Genomic DNA, 25,982 nt, shown 5'->3' on the forward strand with positions numbered 1-25,982 from the left:
ATATTGAAGGCAGGAAATAGGGTTAAAATCCAATTTCTGGAGTAGATCCTCAATGGAACTAAGCAAATTTACCACAGCAGAGGATCTGCCCCTCTGTATTCCACTGAGTCCCTCTGGGTTCTCTCTAATTTCCTTTACATTGTCTTCTTGGCAAATGCACCTTTCTCTTCTATTATTTGTCATTTTTTCCTGTGCTAGTGGTTAGATCAGGGGTTATGGAGGCAGGACTCTTGGGTTCTGTTCCCTACTCTGCCTAGGTGGAGTGGATTCTACCCACACCGACTAGATCTTAATAAAATATATCTACCTTGGAGTCTCCTGTACCTGACATTGACATTGACAATTTTGCATGCTGAAAATTCCTCTTTTAGATCTTTCCCTTTGCTGTAGATATCACACCAATCAGATGTAAACTACTTCATGAAACCACAAAAGTACTACTGATTTATTGAAATTTAACATTCTTCTCAATTGTCCATGAATACTCTATATCTATTGGGCCAGAGCCTCCGATGGTATAAATAAGCATAGGTCTATTGAAGTCAAGATGATCTCTTGTAGATTGGCATAGCTCTGCTAACTACATCAGCTGAGGCTCTGGCATGAACATAAACATAAGAACATAAGAATGGCCCTACTGGGTCAGACCAAAGATCCATCTAGCCCAGTATCCTGTCTTCCAATAGTGGCCAATGCCAGGTGCCTCAGAGGGAATGAACAGAACAGGTAATCATCAAGTGATCCATCCCCTGTCGCCCATTCCCAGCTTCTGGCAAACAGAGGCTAGGGACACCTTCCCTGCCCATCCTTGCTAATAGCCATTGATAGACCTTTCCTCCATGAATTTATCTAGTTCTTTTTTGAACTGTTATAAGTCTTGGCCTTCACAACATGCAATCACTTATGAGATTCTTGAGATCATTACTCAGTTGATCAAATTGTTACATTTGATGGGTTCATCACAGCCTATGATCAGGCTCGTGATTGCTGTACTGAAGGGGCTAGTCATTTTGTCAAACTGTGAAGACCATTCTGAGATGATCTGTGGTGTGCTTGTTACAAATATTGCTTAACGAGTTAATGAAACAACCTACAAAACTGGGGAAAACACTATGTTGGTTCATTTATGGTTTTGTGATTTGAGATTGTGAAGACATGCAGAGACATGCTACACTGGGACATGTATTTGCAGAACACTGAGAGTATATATTACAGAACTGTGAAAAGTAAGGCCTCAATTCAGAAAAGCATCCCTATTCAAGATGGGGCACTTAACACAGTTGAGTCTCATTGAAGTCAATGGGACTTAAGCAGGCAAAATGCATAGGTGCCGTGATTTTGACATCATGGAATGCAGAATTGTCTCTATGCCAACTTCGGAATGTACACGTTAAACCCTGGGATGCCGCTCAACCGCACAGAGTACAAGTCAGGAGATGCTATTCAAAGTGACTTAGAGCTCATCTCTGCTCTCTCCTAATCCTGGGGCTGCTCTATACTGGTCTGGTTTGCTGCTCTAACATATTCTGGGGTGCAAAGGCCACAGGGGACTGATGGTGCAAATGCAGCAAAACTGGTTGGGATTTTTTCAACAAAAGGATTTTTGACAGAAAATGCCAATTTGTCAAAACCAGAACTATCTGTGGCAACATTTTGTTTTTGACAAAAATGTGTTGGGAAAGTTTCTCAGGCCCCCGATAAGATGGCAGGGGTGGAGGGGGGGGAGGAGAGAGAGAGAAAATCGCCAGTAGCCCAGTGATTAGGGCACTCAGCTGTGATGCAGAACACCCAGGTTAAAGTCCCTGCTCCAAGTCAGGCAGAGTAGCAGTGACTGAAACTTGGGAGTCCCACGTCTAAAGCACATGCCCTAAGCACCGGGCTACTGGGAATTTTTTTGAAAAGTCTAGTCTTCGTTCCAGTGTGGAACAGAAACAAATATCAAAGCCTGAACAATTTTTGGGTCATGGAAATCTTATTTTTTTGCTCTACCCTACAGGCAGCAACAACCCCTTTCCTCTAGTGATGCCTCTTTTCTCCTGCTGTGCAGGCAGCACGGAGACAGAGTGGTAGAAGAGGCCTACAGCGGCCGCGCACCACTACAGGTTCACTCTTCCACTGGGTGATCATCCCTGGGACATTTAAACCAGTTTTAGGCCAAGGCTATGCTGACTGTGCCATGCAAAACAAGAGGAAGTGGCACTGTAATTTTATTTCAATTTCTCACAAATATCCTGCAGGAAGAAAATGTTTGTATCTCCCCCCAAAAAACCCCAAAACATTGAGATGCATGTACATGTGTTAGGTTGGAAAGGCATTTCCACAGCAAATCTTTTTTCATGAGAACACCAAAATATTCAGTTCAGCATTGTCAAGGTTGTTTTCATAAAAGGGCTGGTTATTTTTTTGCTTGTCTAAAGGTATGAACAAATGAGTAACAGCCTCTTATCAGATTCAAGTTTAAGAGGAACCTTAATAGTTTCAGAAAATTGATACTATTTTAGCAGTTTCATGTAAAATCAGTTTTATCTCTCAGCCAATCTATCCATGATCCAATCATCCTGGGCCGTCACTGTGCTTCTGAGCATTATGGGAGTGAGCATTGAGTATTCCCAAAAGGATATTATGCTAAAAGTCTATTCCTGTTCCTGGCATGTCTGAGTATGTTAGCTAATTTAATCAGACATTTCTAGTTAAAAATCATGCAAACAAATGTATTTACGTATATTATTGAATAACAACTGAGTGTGGACAATGAAAACCAATTAAGGATATTTTGGTTTTGCTACTAGGCAGTTTCACCTTCAGTGCTGCAGTGTTTGGGTTTCAGACATTGCAGGGGATTGGGGAAGGTTGTTTTTTTTTTAATAAACATCTGATTTCATTGGAAATTTTATTGTGGGAACATACTTTGGCTTAATAAAAACTTCCTTAACAAAATTTAAATTTGGTCAAAGTTTAAGATGTCAGTGACCATTAAATTTATCTGTCATGCAACTGTTCATGTCACCCTTCAATTAACATTTATCCAAAGGAGCACCATATTTTCCTACACTATGACGTGAAGCAGCTCAGTGGAAGACTGCCTTGATCCAGTGCCCACTGAGGTCGATAGGAGTCTTTCCATTAACTTCCAGAGTCTGTGGATTGGACCCTTCTTGTGTCTTCCACAAATGTATTATTTCAAGTACTTGTCTATATTCCATAAGGCACTTCTATCCGCATTGGCAAATTTAAAGAAAACAATGAGAAAAACACTAAGATTATTAGGAGAAAAGCTGTCCTTAACTCACCGTGCTGTGGCTTGAGATTTCAGGTAGAGGACATAACATCATATGTTTGCATCAGACTCCTGCAACACCAAGGTGTAACAGGGCAATTTGCAAACAGGCTGTTAGCCTGTTCAGGATGGAGATTCACCTTCTCTCAGTGAATATATTAGCTTTAGTTAGATAGTGCCAGCAATGCCACATTCTTTTTTGATAACCGTAGCTCTCTGTCTGTGAATAGGAATATTCAGGGGTTTGTAACCATGTGCTATATTCTATTTTAATTGTTTGTTAGAACAATTTGTGCTCTGTAAACAAGAAGCATTGCATAACCACCAGCAGGAAAGAAACGGTGCATAAATAGGTTTGTTCCTCCGCTGTGATAGGTGCAGGACTGTGTGCTGCAATAGTGTGAAGTGAGCCATCTTGAGTTCCTCAGCATTCTCCTATCTGGCAACCTCACTGTGAATGGCCCTTATACAAGATATAAAATGTTGGGGGTAATCTCCATGCCAATGGTAGATGGGACGTAGATCTACTGCTGAGCCAACATAGGAGTAGTTAAGGCTATGTCTATCCTAGCACTTTTGTCAGTGTAACTTTTTGTCCGTGAAAAAACACACACTCCCCCCGAGGGACATAAGTTACACAGACAGAGGTGCCGGTGTGCACAGCACTATGTCGGTGGAAGACGCCCTCCTGCTGACATAGCTACCACCACTTGTTGGGGATGGTTTAATTATGTCAACAGGAGAGCTCTCCCTCGTCGGCATAGAACGACAACACGGGAGATCTTACAGCGGCGCAGCTGCATCAGTACAGCTGTGCCATTGGAAGGTCCCTAGTGTAGACACGGCCCTATGTGAGAACAGAGCCAGCTGTTCAAAATGAGTGTGTATGCCGTCTGGCTGTAGTGCGCAACACCCCTAGAAAACAGAAACCTTGATGGAGCCAAGAGAGCGAAGACAAAGTGCCTATGGAGACAAAGGCTTTATTGTTTTCTATGGCTTAGTTACACCAAGGACGGCTGCTTTTTATCTGCTCAGGAGTGAGGGAAAGGGTGGAGATATTAGATTTCAAAAATTATCTGTAAGTTTTTAATGGTAGAATCCACCCTTAAGCAAAATTAAGAAATCCATTAATGCAATAGGGATGTGCATAACCCACATTGGTTTATAAATGAGTCTGGCAAACTTGCCAGACATATGTCCTTATGAATCTGGCCTCCTGACAACAACCGCCGTTAAGAATAGATCCACATCCAGGACTATATTAAGGGTGGCTTTACTCCCCAGCTGTTCTAATCCACTGCTCATCTACCTACCACTCTTCCCTATCTCTCTCCAGTCTGATGCCCTCAACCCTGCTTTCCCAGCCCTAGAGAGATGTTCATATATGCACAAAAAAGGACCAATTTTACATGTCTCCTTTTATTGAAAAAACAAAACAATAAAAATGAGAGAGAGATGGGAATTCACTTTATGAGTGGGAGCGGGACATGAGAGAAACAAAAATGATAAAGATACCATTACAAATACCCCCAAATAACTAAAGTGCAATCCTGCTACTTAAGTAGTAGTTCCATCAGCATCTCCTCCACCCTGAAAGACATAATACTGGTTAGGTAAGAATTGTCTGTGCCAGTACTCCAAATATGGACGTAACACAAAGATAAACTGCAAGAGAAGAATGGCTCATCTAGCTATGAGCTGATCCAGCACTGCCCAGTGCCTCCTATAGGCTACGTCAACACTTGGAGCTGGGGCTACGATTCCCAGCTCGCGAAGATGTACTTGCGTTAGCTCTCATTGAGTAACATGCTAAAAATAGTAGTGTAGCTGCAGCAGCACAGGGTCCAGGCGGGAATGTACTGAGGCCAGCTAACCCATGGCGCCACTCACCGCTGCCTGTGCTATCACAGCTGCACTCCTATTTTTAGTGCGCAGGCTTAATGACAGCTAGCTCGAGTATGTCTACACAAGCTGGGAATCACGCCCTAGCTCCAAGTGTAGACATACTCACACTGTCCTCTCAACACAGAGTAAAATGGAAGCTTAGATGGTGTCACAGGATAGCTGGCCCCTTAAATGAAATGGGGCCCAGATCTCCTGTTCCTGTCCAAGTGGGCCCTAGTTTGGTATAATAAGGAAGACAGGGCTGGCCCTTGGAGTTATAAATGGGAGACAGCCCAAAAGCACAAGATACTTCAGAGTCCCGGGTCCTGAGAGAGAGAGAGAGAGAGAGAGAGAGAGAGAGAGCTCAGAGGAAGAGCAGACCTCGGTTGGGAACTTCAAGGATGGGATGTCCCTGAAGGAGAGAGTCTGAGAGTTCCCTGATTGAGCAGCGGAGCCAGATCAGGCTGGTGAAAGCAGAGGCAGGAAAGCAGGAGGAACATAGGGGGGTTGTCACCTATAAACTTCCTCAGGCAAGACAGCCATAGCCAGAGAGGCCTGAGAGCAGCAGAGGGAGATGCCCGATAGCTCTCTGAGGCAGAGAGCTGAAGCCTGAGGGCCAGAGAGGGCTGAAGGCGGGGGAATGATGGAATAGTAGGCCCGCTGATGTCTCAGGGCAAGAGCTAAAACTGTATCTGAGGATAAAACACAGTGGACAAGCATCCAGGGGCTGCGAGTTATATGGGCTCGTGGTGCCCATGCTCCAGAAATATTCAGGGCCTGGTGGCCTGGCTCCACCAATGTTAGAGCCTCCCCCGGAGCGTCTCCCAGCCACACCTGCCACCCCCGGGTATTTAAAAGGGCCAGGGGGCTCCTGGCTGCCGCTGCCACCACCACCGGCTGTGCAGTGGAGCTAAGGTGGCTTCCTGCCCGCTTTCGCTCCGCGCCACTCCCGGAAGTGGCCAGCACGTCCCTGTGGCCCCAAGGGTGGGGAGGTGTCTCTGTGTGCTGCCCCTGCCCCGAGCGCTGACTCCACACCTCCCATTGGCAGGGAACTGCAGCCAATAGGAGCTGCAGAGGCAGTGCCTGCGGGCAGCGGCACGTGGAGACCCCCCCCCTGGCCCTCCCACCTAGGAGCCGCTGCCAGAGGGGTGTGTGGGTCACTTTTGGGAGTCACCAGAGGTAAGTGCCGCACCCCTCGTCCTCTCCCGCACCCCAGCCTCCTGCCCCAGCCCAGAGCCCGCACCCCTCCTGCACCCAAACTCCCTCCCAGGGGCAGGTGTGGGGAGGAGGGGCAGAATTTGGACCCATTCTGGGCACCACCAAAAATTATGCAAACCCGCTGCCCCTGCAAGCATCTGAGCTGCAGGGGCTAGGATGAGGCACGGTGAGAGATAGCAAAGTCATACCTGAGAGTCCAAGTGGGGCGAGAGATACCAGATCTGTACTTGGTGTGTCCTGAAGATTGAATGTACTGTTTGGACTGTGCTGTGGAATTCTGGATTATGGTTGTGGGACTCTTGTAGTAAATTAACCCTACAAAGGGTTATTTATGTTCAAAAGGCTGATATGGAGTTACTGGGGGGCTCTGGAAGAGGAAAATCAAGACATGGTGCCACTTGCAGGGCTCTTGTTTTATCAACATTTTGCACAGAGGGGAAAAACATTGTCTGACCAGCTCTAATTAAAACAGTGAACTTTGACTCCATATCTGGATGTGGACCTAAACATCCCCGAGGTCCACTTGTGTTCAGATCCAGTGTTGCGGTTCTCTTAAAATGTATATTAAAAATTTCCTTAATTCCAGCAAACTAACCCCTCAATGAATTGCCACTTTTCCATTTGAAGGGAATGGAAATGGACTGCCCCTACAGTAAATCATGATGAGGCTCTCTGGGTACAGCAGCGGTATCTGTAGCCCATTGGACACCGCTATCTTGTTCCACCAATTCCTTATCAATAGCACTGTAACAAAGGTGCATATACATTGAAATCTTTGTCTTGGATAGTTTCTAAAATATTTGTGTAGTTTCATACCTTTTAAATATTAGTTGCTATAAAACAGCAGGAAAATAGATATTTATAGAAATCTTTATACACAAGTTACAAGAATTATAAATCCATGTAACTGTAGAGTCTATTAATCTTCAGTATATTCAAACATATACTTAAACATATTCAAGTCCATATATGGATCCCATATTGTCTTAAATATTTCTGGATGTCTTTTAACATAAGTAATATATTCCAGTGGAACACAAACATTCATTCCTTTAGTCTATTACAGCAGTGATGGATGGAATTCATTATCCAACTTTTGTTTAGTATTTTTTGTCTCCCCTTCTAATTATTACAGCACTCTTAACTCTGAAAAACGTAATTCACTTAATACTGAATTGTATCAAAAATCATCCCTCATGCATGCCTCAGTTGTAAAGATCATTTCTGTGCTGATTTATATATCCCATGCAATCCCATTGGAATCAAATAACACATGAAAAAAAGTCACTACAGTTTTAAGGAAAGTAGTCCTGCTCAGGAAAGCACTTAAACATGCTATTTAAGCATATGATGGGACGTAAGTACATGCTTAGGGCTTTCCTGATGGATGGAATTTGCAAGTGCTTAAGTGTTTTCCTGAACTGGGGCCCTGGTATCTGCCCTACTGTCATGGCTCTCAGTGACACAACTTCCATTTCTTGCACTAGGAAAAGGAGCAGGATCAAAGCTAAAATAACTTTGGACAATTAACAGAGTAAGTCAGTTGGGTTTAATAGGTTTTCCTACCAATATTGAAATCGGATCGGGCTTATGTGTCCCTCTAGCTGTAGGATAATGCTTTATACTTATTAGCTATGTTTTGGAAATATTAAATACTGTGACAAATATGTGATGTGAGTGCCATTCTAGTGCTACCCACAGCAACCAAGACGACGTCAACACAACTATGCAATGTTTCCAAAGGTAATAGCCAGAATAGGGAAACTATGAGAATGCAAAACATATTCTCTCAATCAGATTGAAATTAGAGCAATTCATTTTGAGTTTGCAGCTATGTTTCCTATTACGATTAAGGTTTCTCATTCAAGGATTTTTTAATGTGCCTGATTCTTTTACAAATTAACCATAAAATATTGTAACAACAAATCCATAGTCATTTAGTAACTTCAGAGCTGTGTCTGCAGTACATCAAGGCCGCTCAGAACTTTGGGGAACCAGTCCAGTCAGCCTGTAACACACAATCAACCATTTTTACTTCATTCAGTAGAAGGCCGTGGTCCAGAAAGGTGAAGCAACTGGTCTGAGTAAGTAGAACTGTTGTGTTTGCCACAGTCATTGGAATGAAACACAGGGTAGAGAGAGAATCTGTCTTCCCGTACAATGCCATCTGGAGGTAGGAGTGTCAACTCAAGGGTGCCTCCAGGAGAAGAGCAAGCTGATACCCCTACGGGAAGGGAATATGGAGTCCCTGGGCTGATGAGCCTTAGATAAGGGTAAAGAACCTGTCTAGCTGGAGGAGGGTAAGCCTGAGAAAGTGGGGTGAAAAACTTGTTTGTGGACTTGTTTTGGTAGCACTCAGGCTAACTCACAAAAGTCCACCCCTTCTGTAAAGTCACCTCATTAACCCAACAGAACTGGGAGCTGGAGGACCAGCAGTGAGAGATGTCAAGTCCCCCCATCCAAAGGGAAACTGAAGCAGACCCATGTCCAGAAGCCAGGAGAGGGAAGCCACCCAGTAATGCACATGTTAAAATTGTTCATCAGGTGCTTAAGTGCTTTGCTGAACGAGGGCTCAAAGATCAAGTTCATTTGGTAGAGTTCAAAATGTTTGATATAAGTATGTGGAGGTTCCTGTTTCATTTAAAACAATGTCTTTCAGCTACCAGTAGATAGCAAAAACTTCTCTAGATCTGAGGTTGCTTAATGGTGAAAGAATCATGTCTGAAACACCTGGACTCTTGTAATCATTGATTCCAAGCTAACCAGAGTCAGCTCAGCCGTTGGCTGCTCAAGCTAGATAAGAGTTCTATGCAGGTTATAGTGTAGGTGTATTTCAGATTAGATCTTTCAACATGGGGGCATGGATGCTTAGGATCCCAAGGCATTTTTCAGTAAGGCAAGAACTTGCCCCACTGTCCCTCATTTTAAAATGCTCCCTGTAGTGGAGTCAGCCACTTCCTGTGCGCCCCTCAAAGGCTTCTAAAACTCCACACAGGCTTTTCTTGTCCATTAACGCCTCTTCTTGAGGGATCCACATAAATAAAGCTCCAAAATAAAGCTCAAGGTGCCAACCCACAGTCCATGGGTTTTACCCTCTTGTTGGGCCATTCCTAGGTTTTTTATGCCTGTGGTCTTAGTAGGGAAACCCCACATCTTTCTGCTGGAACCTGCTCACTACCAGCAATCTCCAGTTCACCCTACTCCAAGGCCTTCTGGTTTGGGGCCTTTCCTGTTTTGGCGAGTCATTCCCAGGTCCTCCAGGGCCGGAGCCTCAGGTTTCTGGCTCTGACTTCCAAACCGCCTGGTATGTAGGTCTTCCCTGCAGGAGCCTTTCTTATTGCCTGTCGTTTCCTAATCTTCTCCCTTTGCTGCAGACGCATGCAAGGGAACTACCTGATCCACCCCAGGTGTGCCATTTCAGTAATCAGGGTTGACTAGCCTTAAGGGCAAGCCACCTATACGCCTGTTTTTCCGCTGGTGAACAGTGTCCTATGTAGTAGCTGTCTCTCACCTCCCCCTGAGGTGGCTGCATTTCACTGACAGGTGGTGCGATTCTTTGAGAGACGTTTCGATCCACATCCAAATATGAATGCTGAAAAATGGGTCCATGTCTGTTTTCTGCCCCATACTCTGCAAGTGAACTAGCATGGATTGGGTATAGGCAGCCTCTTCCATGCATCAGCCATTGCTGCCTAGTGCTCAGCAGAATGCTAGCCACAGGGGCTGCCTACCACACTGAAACACCTCCTCCTAAAGGCCAACCGCCAGTTGCTACACCTGTTGAATACTCTAGCTGTGGGTGTTTTCTGTGCCATTCTAAAGGCAAAGCAGTGTCTCCTGTATTCAGCACCAGAGTGGAAGGGGTGCCAGACAACATTTCCCCCTTCCTCTCACAGTGCTGGCTGTTATGGGATTTGGTTGGCTCACAGTTTGGGAAGTGCTTTGGGATTCTGAAGGGTGGTTTTGCAGTTTTCTGGAGATGGACCTCAATTTATCCGAATCTAAACTCCCCAAAATTAAGAGGTGTCTGGAAAAGGATTTTTTGTTTGGGCCCCTATCTATAATAATCTGTTATATTTATCTGGCCAAACCATGGGGTTCTTTCTAGGTTGATAGTTCTATGTGAGCAGAGACAGACTCCTATTGACATCAAAAAGGAATTAAACCCGAGTAAGGATTTTAAGACTCATTATTGCTAAGGGAACAAAAAACTCCATACACTAATATTAAAACCACGTTTTATCTTATGCCCCTGCTGGAAATGGTTACTCTTCTGATGTAATTTTGAATACAAAACTTTTTTGGGTTATGGCTTCTAAATGGAAAATAATCGTTAAATTCCCCTGTGTCAGATTTGTGACAAATAGTTCCCCCAATTCCAGTCCATTTCCTCAGTGATGATAATACAGAAGGAGCCAAAATTCACTCAGTCACACAAACCATATGAATGATTCATATGCTCTGCCCTTAGTATTATACACAGAAACGCTATTTATATGATGAGAATATTATATAAATACCATGTCCTGTTAATCATACATCTGCATTCATTTCAACTTAATCACAGGAACAGCAATTATTCCTCTCTAGCACAGTTCTCTTTAATGACCTCCTAATGTGCCAAAGATAAATTACTCAATAAACAAAATGTTTAAATATGTTGGCAGTGACCAACAATGTATTGCATTTCACTGGCCCTTCTCTAGCCCCCTGTGGAGCAGCTAGTGGAATCTGGACAGGTTCCAATGGGCTAGCACTGGCAAAGTAATAAATACACTAAAGCGTAAACATATGTAATATAGAAAGATCTCATCACCCACCACTGGTATAATACGTCTGGGAGCACATTTTTGATTTCGTACCAGATTACTCAGATAACTTCAGAATGGAGAAAGCCTGAAAAAAAGAATAAGGGGAATAAGATAAAGTTTGAAATAACCAAAAAACACGTCAAAGCATAGGTGCTGGAACCCTGGCTTGAAGTGCTTTCCATCATATACAGGGTTTACAGTTTGGTTCAATGGCTCTCAGCACCCCCACTATAAATATTGTGCCAGCACCACTGCATCAAAGCAAGGTTTAGATAACAGCTTCCATGGTTCTTACATATCTAGGGGGAAATCCTGCCCGTACTATTTGGAGCTGCATTGGATGGAATGAGAGAATGCAGTGTTGGAACCAGAGCCACCAAGGCAATGCTTCCGAGTACAGACCATGGAGGGTGGGAGAAAGCAGGCTTGGTGGGGTGCACTTGTTACTGTACAAAGTTTATTGCCTGCTTCTCTCCGCACCTTATGTGAAGAAAACCAGAGCACCCACTCGTGCTCCAAGCTAGCAACCCAGGCCTTATATTAATCTGGCCAGGCAGTGTATGCTTCCCCCATCCTAGAGCACTTTTAAGTGCTCTTGCAGTGTGTGGTGGAGGAGGAGGGGAATACATCTCCCTATGTCCTCTTTCCCCCATTAATCCAGTAGAGGGCAGGATTTGGCTCACACCACAAAATCTGGTTTTAAGGTAAATGGTCAGACTGAAGTTGGTTCTAATTATGAAATGGGTCTTAAGCAAAATCAGGCCCTAAACTTGTGCCCTTGTACCATATGTTACTAGTTAATTGAATAGGACACACAGCAACTAAGATCTCAATCCTGTGAGATTCTGAGCATCTACTTTAATGTGTGAAGTGCCTTCAGATTCCACTGATTCCAATAGGTGCTGAACGCTCTCAGCATCTTGTAGGATTAGACCCTGAATAAGCACATTCCAGCAGTTTCTTTGCTGTCATGATTTTGCCTGATAGATAAAGATGATTTTGCCCTGCATGGAAGATCTACATTGGCCATTTGCAATTACACCCTCTCCAGTGGTCTCTAAACTAGCTCCAGGCAAAAAGGTGTTGACGTTTGTCTCCTACTGGGCTAGCACACAAAACTTCCTCAAACTTATTTCCATCTAGGGTAGTGATCAGTTGGCAGATGGAAGAGTTCCTTCTTCAAACATCATCTGCTTAGCAATCCCGGCTAAATGTGAAGAGTATCATCATTCTTTTTGCATTTCCTGTTCAAGTGAAATGCAGTAAACACTTCACATTGCACTCATAATACATGACACACAATTCACCAGTTTGTAACTCGAAGGAAGTTACCATGTTGCATGCCCCAAGCTGTTCAGTCTTGTGAAAACCTTTCCAAAAAAAATTTCCAGTCCCATGTATAAATAGCGTAATTGTGCAGGTTCCAATATCTAAAGTTTGTATCTGGGTAGGCATTCTATACATCTGAGTTTATTTCTAATGAAAATTGCCTCTGACCCTCTGAACTGTCATACTGTTAGGCTGAGCAAAATGGATGCAGTTTTCTTCTACAAGCACAATTTAAAATGCCCTTCAAAGTACTGGATTTAATATTATGCCCAAGGCTACTGACTGATAAATTATTTAAAAGGACACTAATTTGGTTGCGGGAGCCAAAATTTGATCTATATTTTTTTTATCCCTAAATCCATGTTTTGTTTTGTTTTTTAAATCCTGAATAAATATAATTTCTATGTCAGTTGCCCAGTGCTCATACATACATAGTATGTGCAAGCAACTCCACAATTATGCATCAGTGTGTATGTACAAAAGTGGGTGTATATGTGGGTAGCAAAGATTTCAGAAAATAGATGTAGAAAATAGGTTTCAGATTAGGCTTCATAATGGAGGGAGGGGGGAAGAGAAAATACAATGCAAAAAAACCCAAATATTTTCAAATGTACAAAACATAGACTGAGTCCTATCCAATGTTTTTTGGAATCCACGTTTACCAGTTCAAGCCAAATAGAAGCAGCATTTTTTTGTTTATCGTGTTACACAAGTTTCCTTTTTACCCTTCTTGCAGTCACACACCATTCCTGTTACACACATACCTTTCTGCCAGTTGCCCACAGAAAAAGACTTGCAGTGGCTGGCTGCTGTTTCTGCTGTCTTATCCTTGCATACCTCAAGTATCTGTCTGAATAGTATCATTGTCAAACAAGTATTTACAGGGTGACAAGAATTATTACCTTGATGCTCTGTATCTATTTTAGGTGACACTTCAAACAAGCTGATCTGACACCTGTGCACAGTGTTTTTGTTTGTTTCCAAAGTTTAAATCCTTATCAAATCATAGCACTTCTGGGCTATATTCTGTAACCCTCCCTCAACTAAGTAGTACCTATCTTTGCACAGTCCCTCTGGAATCAATGGTGCTATATGCGGAATAAGGTGCTACTCAACTTCAGCCAGGGTGATACAATCTGGTTCTATTTTTTTTTTCAGGCAAGTTACCCCCATTATTCTTTTATTCTTTCTCCCTAGTGCACAGAGTTTATCTTCTACAAATGTAAAGGAGTTAATTTTTCCTTCTTAGTCACTCTTAATCTAAAGCTATCATTTACTACCCAGTCCATGTTCAGATAAGATTACTGTTGAAGTCTACAGAACAAGAGTTTTGACTGATAAAGTCCTGCAGTATTAGCTTCTACCATAAGCATCTGAAGAAATTCCCACCTGTGTATTTATGATACACTTGGGAATGTGGAAAGCTCATTGATGAATATGTAGCTTATATGTGTGCCAGTGTTCGTAGTCAGAGTGATTTACAGTGTTCAAGAGGTGGAAATGTCTTCTTGTAGCTTACAGTTTTTCTTAGGCTTACTCTTAAACACCAAAAGCTGTCACTCTATGACTCTCTTTCATCTGGCATAATTATGTTTTCATTACCCAGTAACATTATTTTCAGATCTAAAGAATCCCATGGCATGCATCTTCTTTGTTCCCTCCTGTGAATTAACACTGGAAGACATGATACAGTAGGTGCCTTTTCCTTGCCATTGCTAATTGCTTACCTCTGTTCAGCATCAAAGTAATGATCACACTGACTCACAAGTATTTATTTGATCAACATGAAAAGAGCAGAATTTCTTTGTAAGGCTCTTATTAAATACATCTTGTTGAACGAAAACATCATTCTAACAGGTCTGGTCATTTATCATTAATTTGTTTACTCTTCATTTAAGTAGCATTTTTAAATGTAATATGGGAGAGAGGAGAATTGCATCTTTGTCTGACAGGTTCTTTTGCTATTGCTATTTGCCTTGGTAACGCTAGAAGTTTCCTTAAAAAAGCAAACCAGCCAGCCAACAAGATTGTTCTTCATGCATTCACTGAAAAGGATTTTACTGTGTTTCTCTCTTGGAAAGTAAGATCTAATATGATATCATTATAATGCATCTATACTATGGGAGTACCCACCAGCCCTGCTCATGACTTCATCATGGGGTCTACAATCTGTAAGGCACAGGAACTAGTTGTTGGAGTATATCCACTCCTGAAAACTCTTACTCACATAAATCATCCCTACTCAGGCAACTGGTCCCTCTGTCTGAAGTCTCACATGACAGGTTCGTGTCCTTATTCCCCAGCTCTGTGTTTAGGATAGTGCTAAACACATGGCCGGGACTCAACAAGTAGTAATCATTTACACACTGTTTGTATGCCTAGGTTGACAGGATGTTTCTGTCACTTGAGAAGCTGTTAGTTGGATTTGAATCTAAAATAATCCTGCCTAATGAGAACAGATTGTCCAAACAGACTATGCACAGAGTGCAACTACAGTGGGGTTATTCTGCCTGCCCAACTACCTCTTATCTGGCTTCTCCCCATAGTTCTCAGTACTGCCCAATGAAAGTAGTATATTTGGGAATTACTTGTAGTTACAGACAATGATGATTAATGGTCAATATTGTGATACACCTCTCCAGGAACATACTGCCTTCCAGAGGTTTCACATAAGAATAATCTCAACACTCCTGGGGTGGTTCATAAAGTACAAGATATTTGGAAGAGTTTGTGCTTCAGGTATCCCCAGATACTGTAGTATTTACTAATAATCTCTTCATAACATTATCTTTCATGCATAAACTTTTAAAGATACAGGGCGAAATCCTGGGTCCATTGAAGTCAAAATGCCTATTGACTTCATTAAGATCAGGATTTCACCCACAAACCTTTTTGAATTGTGACACACAGTATTCCACAGGCTAATACCGACATGTGATGTTGTACCAGTTTTCTGAACTCAATTTAAAAAATAATCTGAAATGTTGAGTTCTCCACAAAAATCTTTTCTGCATAAATTTATGTTCCCTTTTGGGTCCAAAGTGAATGTTCTGTATAGCTGTTGGTAAATAATGGTGAAGTCCAGCCAGATAGCATTTTAGGTAATAGCTTATTAACTAGGTGACTCGATTAATTTGAATGGCAAGAATTAATTAGCAAGCTTGCATGCCATTCAATTGTCAGTTTTGAGACTCATTGTGCTTGAAATATTTAGCAACTGGCTATATATTATGATGTTTCCTTCTGAAAGCTAAAACTTCCTAAGAGAGGGGAAAGCTTGCAAAACCTTTCCTCGCATCATTGAACAATTGTTCATCTGTATAGTCCCATTCAAGTGAGGAGATTATGCCCTGCAGTGAAACATCACAATGGGGTGCAACTTCAGCAATAAATTCTTGTCATTCTATTGCATTGAATCCCCTAATTAGTAACCTACTAAATAACCGACTACTTGGCTGGACTTCATTTAACAACTCTCTGTGGGTATCTCTACACTGAGCATTAGTTTGCCTATAGGGGTGTATATTCTAGTATACACTGGGATGTCACTTGCTAACTGGTTCATGTGGACTCTGCTGCCGCACATTAGAAGTTCTTCATTGCGCATTAATGTAATCCCATTTCAAATAGTACTACATTAATGCAGACTAGGGGACTTCTACTGCACAGCAGTCCATGTGGGCCAGTTAGTGCATAATAGTTCAGTGCACACTAGAATTTAGTCCTCACTGGAGGGATGTAATGCACAGTGTAGACAAGCTTTATGGTAGGTTACTGTACATGAATGGGGCTACTCTGATGAGCCGATATCTGTGTGAATAAAGGATTTACAATGTGTTCCTCTGGAGAGATTACAGCCTTCGGAAAACTGGACCATAGAGAGAAATGTAATGCATTAGGTTTAGAGCTGAATATATATCTTCATTTTGTTTGTGAGGCTGGGGGTGGTTACTTTTAATGCTCATGAAAATAGACTCCTTTGTATTAATTACAGTCACATACCACCTGCACAGTATATGGAGTGGGCTTCCTCATGACACTCTGCCAATGCGTCTCAGTCCTTGCTTGCTACCAATCTGCTGTTCCACAGAATAAGCTTCATTTGAGCAGGGAACCTTGACGTTGCCGAAGTGTGTGGAGGTTGCATGATGTGAGCAAATGTCCATTATATTATTGGCCTCACATGCGGTTACCCAGTATAAACTTCCCCCTTAAACACACTTTCCCAGTTCCCCAAAACGCAGGGTGACTGTCAGGCCATTTATCTGTGCCTGAGTTCACAGTCCTCAAAGCCTTATGCTAACTGCTTAAGTGAATGTCTTACAGGATACAGACTTGTAGGTTCCTTTGCGGTACTACTGAGTAAAATAAAATGCTAATGCTAGCTCTGTGGGGTACAGTTTGTGCCAGGAGATATTGAAAACAGTTTACCATCATCAGTCTTTCCCATCTTCCTCCCACTGCCCAGGAAAATAAATCTTTATCAAAGTCGTAATGTTTAAAGTTTTCCCACTCTTAGCCCTCTGTTCTTCCAGAGCAGTATAAAGAGGCCTTACTGCAGGTGTGAATGTAACTTATACCCACTTTATACACTGCCAGAGTGGTGGAGAGGAGAACCAGGCCCATTCTATATTTCAGTAAGCTGCCTTCTTTGTCCAATTGTATTAGGGTGACCATACGTCCTATTTGGCCGGGACAGTCCCTTTTTTAAGCCCTGTTGCAGATGTCCCGACTTTTTTTTCTTTTGCAAAACTGGGCATTTGTCCCATTTGCTCTTGCCAACTGATCATCAGATGGCAAGAGCAAATGGGAGAAATGCACAGTTTTGCCAAAAAAGTGGGGTGCTCCCCCTAGTGGGGCGTGGAGGAACATGGGGAGGGTGAGGACAAGTGGCAATTCCAGCCCTGTGTGGGAGGGAGGGCTCGGGAGAGCAGCTCGGGCCAGGCCAGCCCCATGCAGGGCAAGGTATTTTCAGTGAAGGGTCCTTGGATGTGGAACTCGAGTCTGGCCAGCTTCAGAGGATGAGGCAAGACTCATATTTCTGCACAGAGCTTCCCACAGCAATGAAGCTATGGAGAATTCCAGCAATAGTTCTCAGGGAAGACAATCAATCATGAAGAGCCCTTCTTGGGGATTAGCTTAAAATGAGGAAAGACAGAAGAATTTTGGTTCTGTGTTCCTAATTTCTGTATAACATTCTGTATCGCCTACTACTGCAATAGAATAGCTTTAGAATTTAGATAGAGAGATAGATTAACACATTAGAGATTAGTTGAGTGAACTGGCCAAAATGACATTTCAGCCTACGGCCTCCTCCTCCCCCACCCCTCTGCTCCCTTAGGTGGGCTTATATGAATTACAATGGATACTATTTACATAATCTAAATATGAAGTTACCTGTTCAGTTCAATATTTTACATTTTTAAATACACATTTTACCTAAAAGAATTCACGTTTTATAAGTGTTTTCATATTACGACTAAAGATATATATAAAAAGTAAGAATGCAAAGAATGGCATGAGGGTAACACGACCTTTAACCATACAAGAGCTCTTAACTACCATCTCCCTAATAAGTATTTGAAAAAAAAATTATATCTATTTTTCTAGTGAGCATATTCAAGTCTTTTTGGTATATTTTCAAAAACAAATCCTTTTTTCACTAAATCACACACAACGTGTCTCTAAAGGTTTAGAAGCCCCAATGACCTTTGAGAGTGTTTCTTTGGAGTAGGAGTTCTATATCTTAGCAATGGAATATTGACATGTAATGAAGAGGTTGCCATGGCAAATATGCATGTTTTATGGAATTGCAGAGAAAATAAGTGCATATAACCCATGTAAGTTGTTGGTGCATAAATTATTGCTGCTCAAGGCTGCAGTAATTTCTCTTTACTAAAATATGTTCGAAGTCCTTTTTGGTTGAAAAGGCATACTAGATTATATATTAAATTTAGACAAGGCCCTTTTGAAGCTGATTTTACTCCCTTTTCTCACAGGTTTAGCAAAAGTGTCCACTTACCCAAGCTGGAAAAGGAAGATAATACTTTATCTACATACATTTACAAATGATATACAAGTATTTACACCAATAGCACTTTTGTTTTATATTTCTTTCTCAATGTAAAGAACTATACCATGTATACAATAATAGCCCAATCGCCTGAGATGAACTTAAATTTGGCATTCTTAGATAAATCTGCTTAAATCCGCTAATTAACTTTAACAGCAATGAACTGTTTTTGCCAGAGATTTAACCTCTCACAACTGAGACACCTTGCAGACTTCCTTTAAAAATCTACTTAACCCTTATGCTCTCAGTTACAGCTTGTCAAACATTTTCAAATGAAAATATTTTTAACAAAACTTGATGTTTTTACTGGAAACTTTCACAAACCCTTTATAAATGTTCCAGTCATACAGTATAGTCAAATTTTCATAGGAAAAGTAAAAGTGGGGTAAGTGCCCATGCTCACCATTGCTATATATATAGTTGTGAGCACAGAAAAATCTACATGGTGATAAGCTTATAGCTCAGGGATCGGCAACCTTTGGCATGCAGCCCATCAGGGAAATCCGCTGGTGGGCCGGGACAGTTTATTTACCTGCAGCATCCACAGGCTTGGCTGATCGCAGCTCCCACTGGCTGCGGTTTGCCATTCCAGGCCAATGGGGGCTGCAGGAAGCAGCATGGGCTGAGAGATGTGCTGGCCGCTGCTTCCCGCCGCCCCCATTGGCCTGGAACAGCGAACCACAGCCAGTGGGAGCTGCGATCGGCCAAACCTGTGGACACTGCAGGTAAACAAACCATCCCAGCCTGCCAGCAGATTTCCCTGACGGGCCATGTGCCAAAGGTTGCCAATCCCTGTTATAGCTCATTGTTATAGATTTAAGATCCAGTTTTTAAAGTTTAGAAGCACAAGTGCATGTATAACTAATTACATATGCAAACTGGAAATTCAGATATGCATATAATCAGATCCAGTTATTTGTGCATGCAGTTACCTAATTTGCATATGCAGTTGTAATTGCTTGCACAAATAGATTCTCAATTGCACACGCATTATGCTTATTAAATTGCATGCCTTGACTCTTGAAATCTGGCTTTTACTATTTCCAAACATGTAGGGTACTGTGCTGATATTTCCTACCAGATTTGTGTCTAAGTTACCTTCAGTACATTTTGAGTAACAAAGTATACATTTACATAAATGATCAAAGCAAAAAGTAACCCCACATCCAGAAACCTATGTTTTCTGACTCATATCATCACATTCTTTATATTATTTTGTCATCATTTCTGAATTTGTTCAAGGTCAATTACTAAAAAGAGAGGCACTGTTTGCGGATGATTGTGCCCTCCTAACACACACACAGGGAGATCTCCAGTGCATCGTAGATCGCTTCGCTGAAGCACCAAAATTGTTTGGCCTCACAATCAGTCTGAAGAAAACTGTGGTGTTACATCAATCATCTTCACCACTCCAAGCCATATTCCCTAGGCATATCCATTAGTGGAATCCAGCTAAAGCAAGTTGATAATTTTACCTATCTCAGCAGCAACATCTCCAGTGATGGATCTCTTGACAACAAGATCACAAACAGGATACAAAAAGCTTCTCAGTCACTAGGAAAGCTATGCAACGAAGTCCTGAAATCTCACAACATAACCCTTTCAGCAAAAATAAAACTTTACAATGCTTTTGTGCTCACATCTCTCCCCTATGGCTGTGAGACCTGGGCACCATACAAATAGCATATCAAATAGCTAGAGGCCATCCATATGCGGTCTCTGCGCACCATTATGGGAATCCGCTAGCAAGACAAAATTACCAACCTGGAGGTTCTCCAAAAGTCTCATGCCACCAGCATCGAGGCCATGCTGATAAAAGCCCAACTACGCTGGGTTACATCATTAGGATACCTGAATATCGACTCCCCAGAAAAATTTTCCAAGGAGAATTGGCACAAGGACACTGGAATCAAGGCCGCCCCAGAAAGCACTACAAGGACGGCCTCAAGATCAGCATACACTTTGGTGCAATAAAACCAAATGATCTCGAGACGTCTGCGTCAAACAGATCAGCATGGCAACACACAACACTCAGAGCTTTCCAAGCCTTTGAAGAGGACATAATCGACTGTTAGCTGCAAGGGAAAAGCATCATACCACTGCTATAGCTACCAAGACACTCAATAATGACTTTGTCTGCCCGATCTGCTCGCGAGCATGCACATGCTTTAGACTTCAGAGTCACTCCAGAATCCACAAAAAGAGATAACAATGACATTTTCTTGCTGACCGACGGACTAAGTGAGGAACCATCGTATTATTTTTATTATTATTGCCATCATAGCTGAATATGTTGAAGGTCAATGATTCTAAACTCTTTCTGATTTGCATTTAAATATGAAGCCCCAAGCTTTGTAACTTCCCTATATTAACATCTTCCAAAGGCTTTCCTCTGTTTATGGCACAGACTTACTGTAGGTTTGTTTTCCACACAGCTACTATATTCATTATTGTCCTTTGCTAGATCCAGTAGCGTCCGCAGGTTGCGGCACTGCTTATTCAAGGCTATCTATTTTTAGCTCATTCTTGATAGTTGCACAGAGTATCTCCTTAACTAGGTTTAGGATTTTCTTTTCTGCTTCATCATCAGTTCTACAATCACATTGACTCCTTTTGGTGAATGTATTTCAATATATATTTAAAACATATATATATATACGGATACACGTGTGTGTGTGTTGCTTAACCTGCCCTTTTATTTGCTGTTGCCCTGAATTGTTTACAAAGTCCCCAAAACATCAGTTAACCACTTAACTTACTAGTCACTGATAGACGTGAACTATTTCATTTCACATAAATTAATTAATTATAATTTCATTATTTCTTTCCAGTGACCTAGTTATGTTCTCTTCCCCCACCCCTCCCCAGCAGTCCATGCGATGGGGTATAATACAGCCAGTAAAAGTAACTACTTTTTTTCTCCTGGCTCTCTGAGGTTGACTTGTCACATAGTATTTTGCATTTCTATAGTGCCTGGTATTAGAGAATTTCTTAAGCACTTTACACATAAGCCTCCAAATCCTGTGAGGTATGCATTGTCCCCATTTTACAACTAGAGATCTGCAGCGTGGAGACTGGAGCAAGTTCACACAGCAAGACTGTGGCAGAACGAAAAACAGAACTCAGGTTCCCTGACTCGCTGTCCTTTCCTTTAACACATCCTTCTATACTTTTGAACATCTCACTATGAGTCATTGCTTTTTGTAGTTCCTTTCATGTACTACTTCTTGTTTTCCTTTGTAACTCTAAAAACTTTATCTAAAAGATGCTAACTTTTTTACATTCTTGTCAGTGCATATGTGTGGTGGGTGTACCAACCCCACACTAGAGAGGAAGTTGCTCTGGATCTAGGCAGCTCTGCCTTGCCACACCTGCAAAGCCTGCACAGGCTAGAGGAGGAGTTTAAAAGGAGAGAAGAGTAGCTCACTTGCAGGCAGCCAGAAGAAGCACCATAGGAGGCCCAGATGCTGGGGCCTCTGATTATTGATGGTCTACCTGGCCTACTGAGGGGAAAGAACTCTGGACATTTGCAAGGCCTGAGACGTCTTCTTTGATTTATTTTCTTTGCAAGTCTTCGCTCATCCCTCTTGCATGGGGAGGCCGGTAGGAAGTGAGGCAGCCGCATACTATTCCAGGGTGCAGGACTCAGCTGCCTAGCCTTTGGGCCCTGGATCAGAACCCGGTGGAGAGAGAGGGCCTGGGTATCTCTACCACCTCCTGGTGGGCTGGAGGCAAAAAGCCTATCCCGTGTATCAGACTCAGGACTAGGAAGACTGTATATCCCAGAGAGTCCTAACTGTGGGACTTCCGCTGAGTGATGCCTAAAGCCCCTTGCCTGGCAGCAGAACTATCCTTTGATGGACTCTTGTTATGTACTCCTGAAGGGTGGACACAATTTGTGATGCAGACGAAGGACCAAGTCATAGAAGGGGACAACCCATTGCAGGGTGAGAGCGACTATCAACCGGGTGACACCAAGCCAGAAGAGCAGTTGTCACGCCCTTGCCCTACCATTAGGCAGCACTTGTGGGAAGCAGACACCTTCACGATGAGCCTATAAAAAGCTGTTAAGAATGATAATACAATCTCTACCCTTCTAGAATGATAATACTGCAAATATTCATATTGTGTAAATTGTGCCATAAGCAGCAGATTGAGGATGGGCAGAGATGCTGCTTGTGCATCCTCTGTCATGAGAGTCCTTCTGGGCAGAATGGAATTCCATGGGGTGGACTGGGAAGACGATAAAGCACCCATTACTGATCCTCCTCAGAGGTTTAGCCTGAGTTCTTGACTAGTGAATGCTACTAGCCGCAGTTCATGCCCTTGTCATGAAGTTCTGGATGCAAACGTTGAAGAGCTGACCATATCTTGGGGATATGATGTCATGTCCGACTGATTTCTATGGAGGAATCTTACCCTACTGTTTATGTTGGAATGAGAGGGTTATTATACCATTTTCTCTCCTTGCCTTGCTCTGACCCATGGCTGTACTGGGAGAATGAAGGTCCTGATTCTCCAAATCCTTTTGGTGAAGGGAGCATAGTCCTGTAGATAGAAAACCAGACTGGGACTCGAGACCTGGATTCTGTGTCCATCTTTGCATTGGCTTAGCATATGACGTTCAGCAAGTCATATCACGTCTCTGTGCCTCAGTTTTGCCAGCTGTAAAATGAAGATAATAAAGCTTACCTAACTTTGTTGAAGTGACTTGAGCTCAATAGACGAAAAGTATTATAAAAGGTCCAAGTGTTATGGAACTAGCTCAATTAAAATCAAGGTAACAGTTTGCAAAATCTGTCATCTTTCCCAATCCTCCATCATGATTCTGGAGAATGCTTTTTCAAAACAGTGTAGAGGGAATTAATGATGCAATACAAGCTAATAATTGGAGTTCTATGCACTGCTGTCCTGTGCTGTAATATGTGCCAATGGTTGAACTGACAAATGGTTTATAAAACTAAGTGAACCTACCAACATTTCTACTGTAAGAGAGGGTCAAGAAACATGACTTATTGAAGCCTGTATTCCACTGTAGTCTGTCAGACTCTTACAGTGTCCCCCTGCTCCAAAAAAATCAAGCATTTTGGGGTGGGTCAGTAAGTTAATTAACCTTGGAATACTAGCTGCACTTTCCAGAACATGTCTCCTGTATCTTTCTAATGCATCCATCTTTTTCCAATATAGAATTTCAGTGTCTTACGGCCAGTAGAAATGTCCCTGTTTTAATAGACATTTACCTTGATAACATATAAACAACTCATCCTTGCAAAAATAGTCTTATAAAGAGTCACTTTAGTAATAGATGTACAGACTGAAGAGATGAACAGCTACAAAAATAAACCTAAATGCATGGGATCCACTTGGATAAAAAACTTGTCATATGTGGGACCTAGATCTGCCAGTTTAAGAACACTCTGGTTGCCTACAGAAGACCATCTATACTGCACATGAGTATCCTGAACAGAATTTGTCCCTCTGGTGTTTGGGAAGGTGAAGTCAGTGAGAGTTCTGCTGTTCACTTCATTTGGACCAGGATCTGGCCCCACATATGCAAACACAGAGTAAGTTCTCCTGTAAATGTAAGAAAGCACATTATAAAACTTCCTCAAAGTTCAGCTATCAAAATATCACCAAATAAGCCTGTTTATATTATATTAACTGTTATAGCTATGGATAAATACACTGGACCGACCAAGTCTGAAGCAGTTTGAAGCAGATCTGGCACATCCTACATGCTCTGTTTGTAACCTTCCACCATCACTATACTGAGTAGCATAAATGTAAAAAATCAAAGGAGGAGTTTGCAGGTTTTGGAACACTACCTGGGGAGTGTTCCTCTCCTTCTTGCTGAGTATTTTTGATTCAGATGTTAATCTAAAATTAAATTTTCAAAAGAAAATTTGGTGCCCAACTCCTCAGCTATAGAGTTGCATGTACCCTACACGGTGGTGTTAATGTTATGATTCTGAACAACTCAAGAGCTATAACTTTGGATACTAGAAAAGACTCAGAGATGGACAGCTTTATAAAAGTCATATCTCAGTGGCAACTCTTGCGCCCTCAGGAGACACAATGCCACCCAAAGCTCCCCCTGGAATAGCCCTGTTCTAGAATGACCCCTCCTTAGAGCTCTGCCTTAATGACATACAATCTAGCTCAAAATGAGGTGATTAGAAGGGAGAGAAGAAGGGAAGATTTTGAGAGAAAAAGCACTTAAGCATGTTTTGTAAGGCAAGTGGAATTTGGCTCTGAGTCCATGTATATTTTTTGAAGCACAGACTTTGCTGCCACATTTACTATGGGAAGTCTTTTGAGGAGGAAAATAAAAGTGTACTCTGAAAAAAATACAGGGTACTAATGAGGCCAAGAGTTGGAAATTTACCCGGGAGTTGGAAATTTACTGGAGAAAAGAAGGTAGAGGGAGGAGACAAATTTGTTGTGGTGGTTTTAGTATGCTGGTCAGAAAGAAAGGACAACTTGCACAGACCTTGGAGCAGGCCCAACAACAATAGTAACAATCAAATAAAGAGTATTTGTCAGTTCAACAGACAAAGTATTTACAGCAACAAAGTAGTCCCTACAAGAGTATTCATTACAGTACGAAGAATAATATTTTCATCTGCAATAAGACTAAGTTGTGGAATGTGGAGGTAGAATCACCCCACATCTACCCACCCACTTAATAGGCTACAACAGCTAACAGAAGTCAATGGAAAATTACAATATGGAATGGGGCACCTGTCCAAGCAATGTAGCAAAATTCCAGATTATGCTGCTAAACTGGCAAAGTCTAGAGATGGGCCACAACTCAGACCCCAGGTCTGAATGCTGCCCAGCTCAAGGGGAGTTCAGAATCTGAATCCAAAAAACCACTCTTGAAATTCAATGTTCAGCCTATGATAAGGATAGGTTTGAGTTGCTAACCCTGAGCTGGCATTTCTGTTAGGCCCATTTGTAGTAAATGACTGTGTGACATTCATCCCTACATTTAGCTAAGGGCTATTTGGTTAGTAACTCAGAGACCATAGCAAAAATAATCCAGTTTTGGAGCCAACAGATAATAAATAGGCTAGGCTATTACTATATTATTTATTAGTAGCCTCATCTCATTAATTAATCCCACACAAAATAAAACATTAGTGCTGAAGGTAGCTACTTTGGTGCAGCAAATTTCTTTCTTCCTTTAGAAAAGGACCATGACTACAACAGGTACAGCTGGTAACTATACCCATAATTAGGGTTGCTCCACACTTCACATAAGATCCAGTTGCTTAGAAGTTTGCTAAACTGTAACTGCTCAGGCTGAAACTTTCCATGTTGGGTATTTTACCTCAAGCTGAATTTTTCTAGAAAGCTTCAGCAAAAATGGTTCAACCATTTCCAAGAA

This window comes from Terrapene carolina, unplaced genomic scaffold (assembly GCF_002925995.2).
Source record: "Terrapene carolina triunguis isolate 2854851 unplaced genomic scaffold, T_m_triunguis-2.0 Scaffold629, whole genome shotgun sequence".
NCBI classification, from domain to species: Eukaryota; Metazoa; Chordata; order Testudines; family Emydidae; genus Terrapene; species Terrapene triunguis.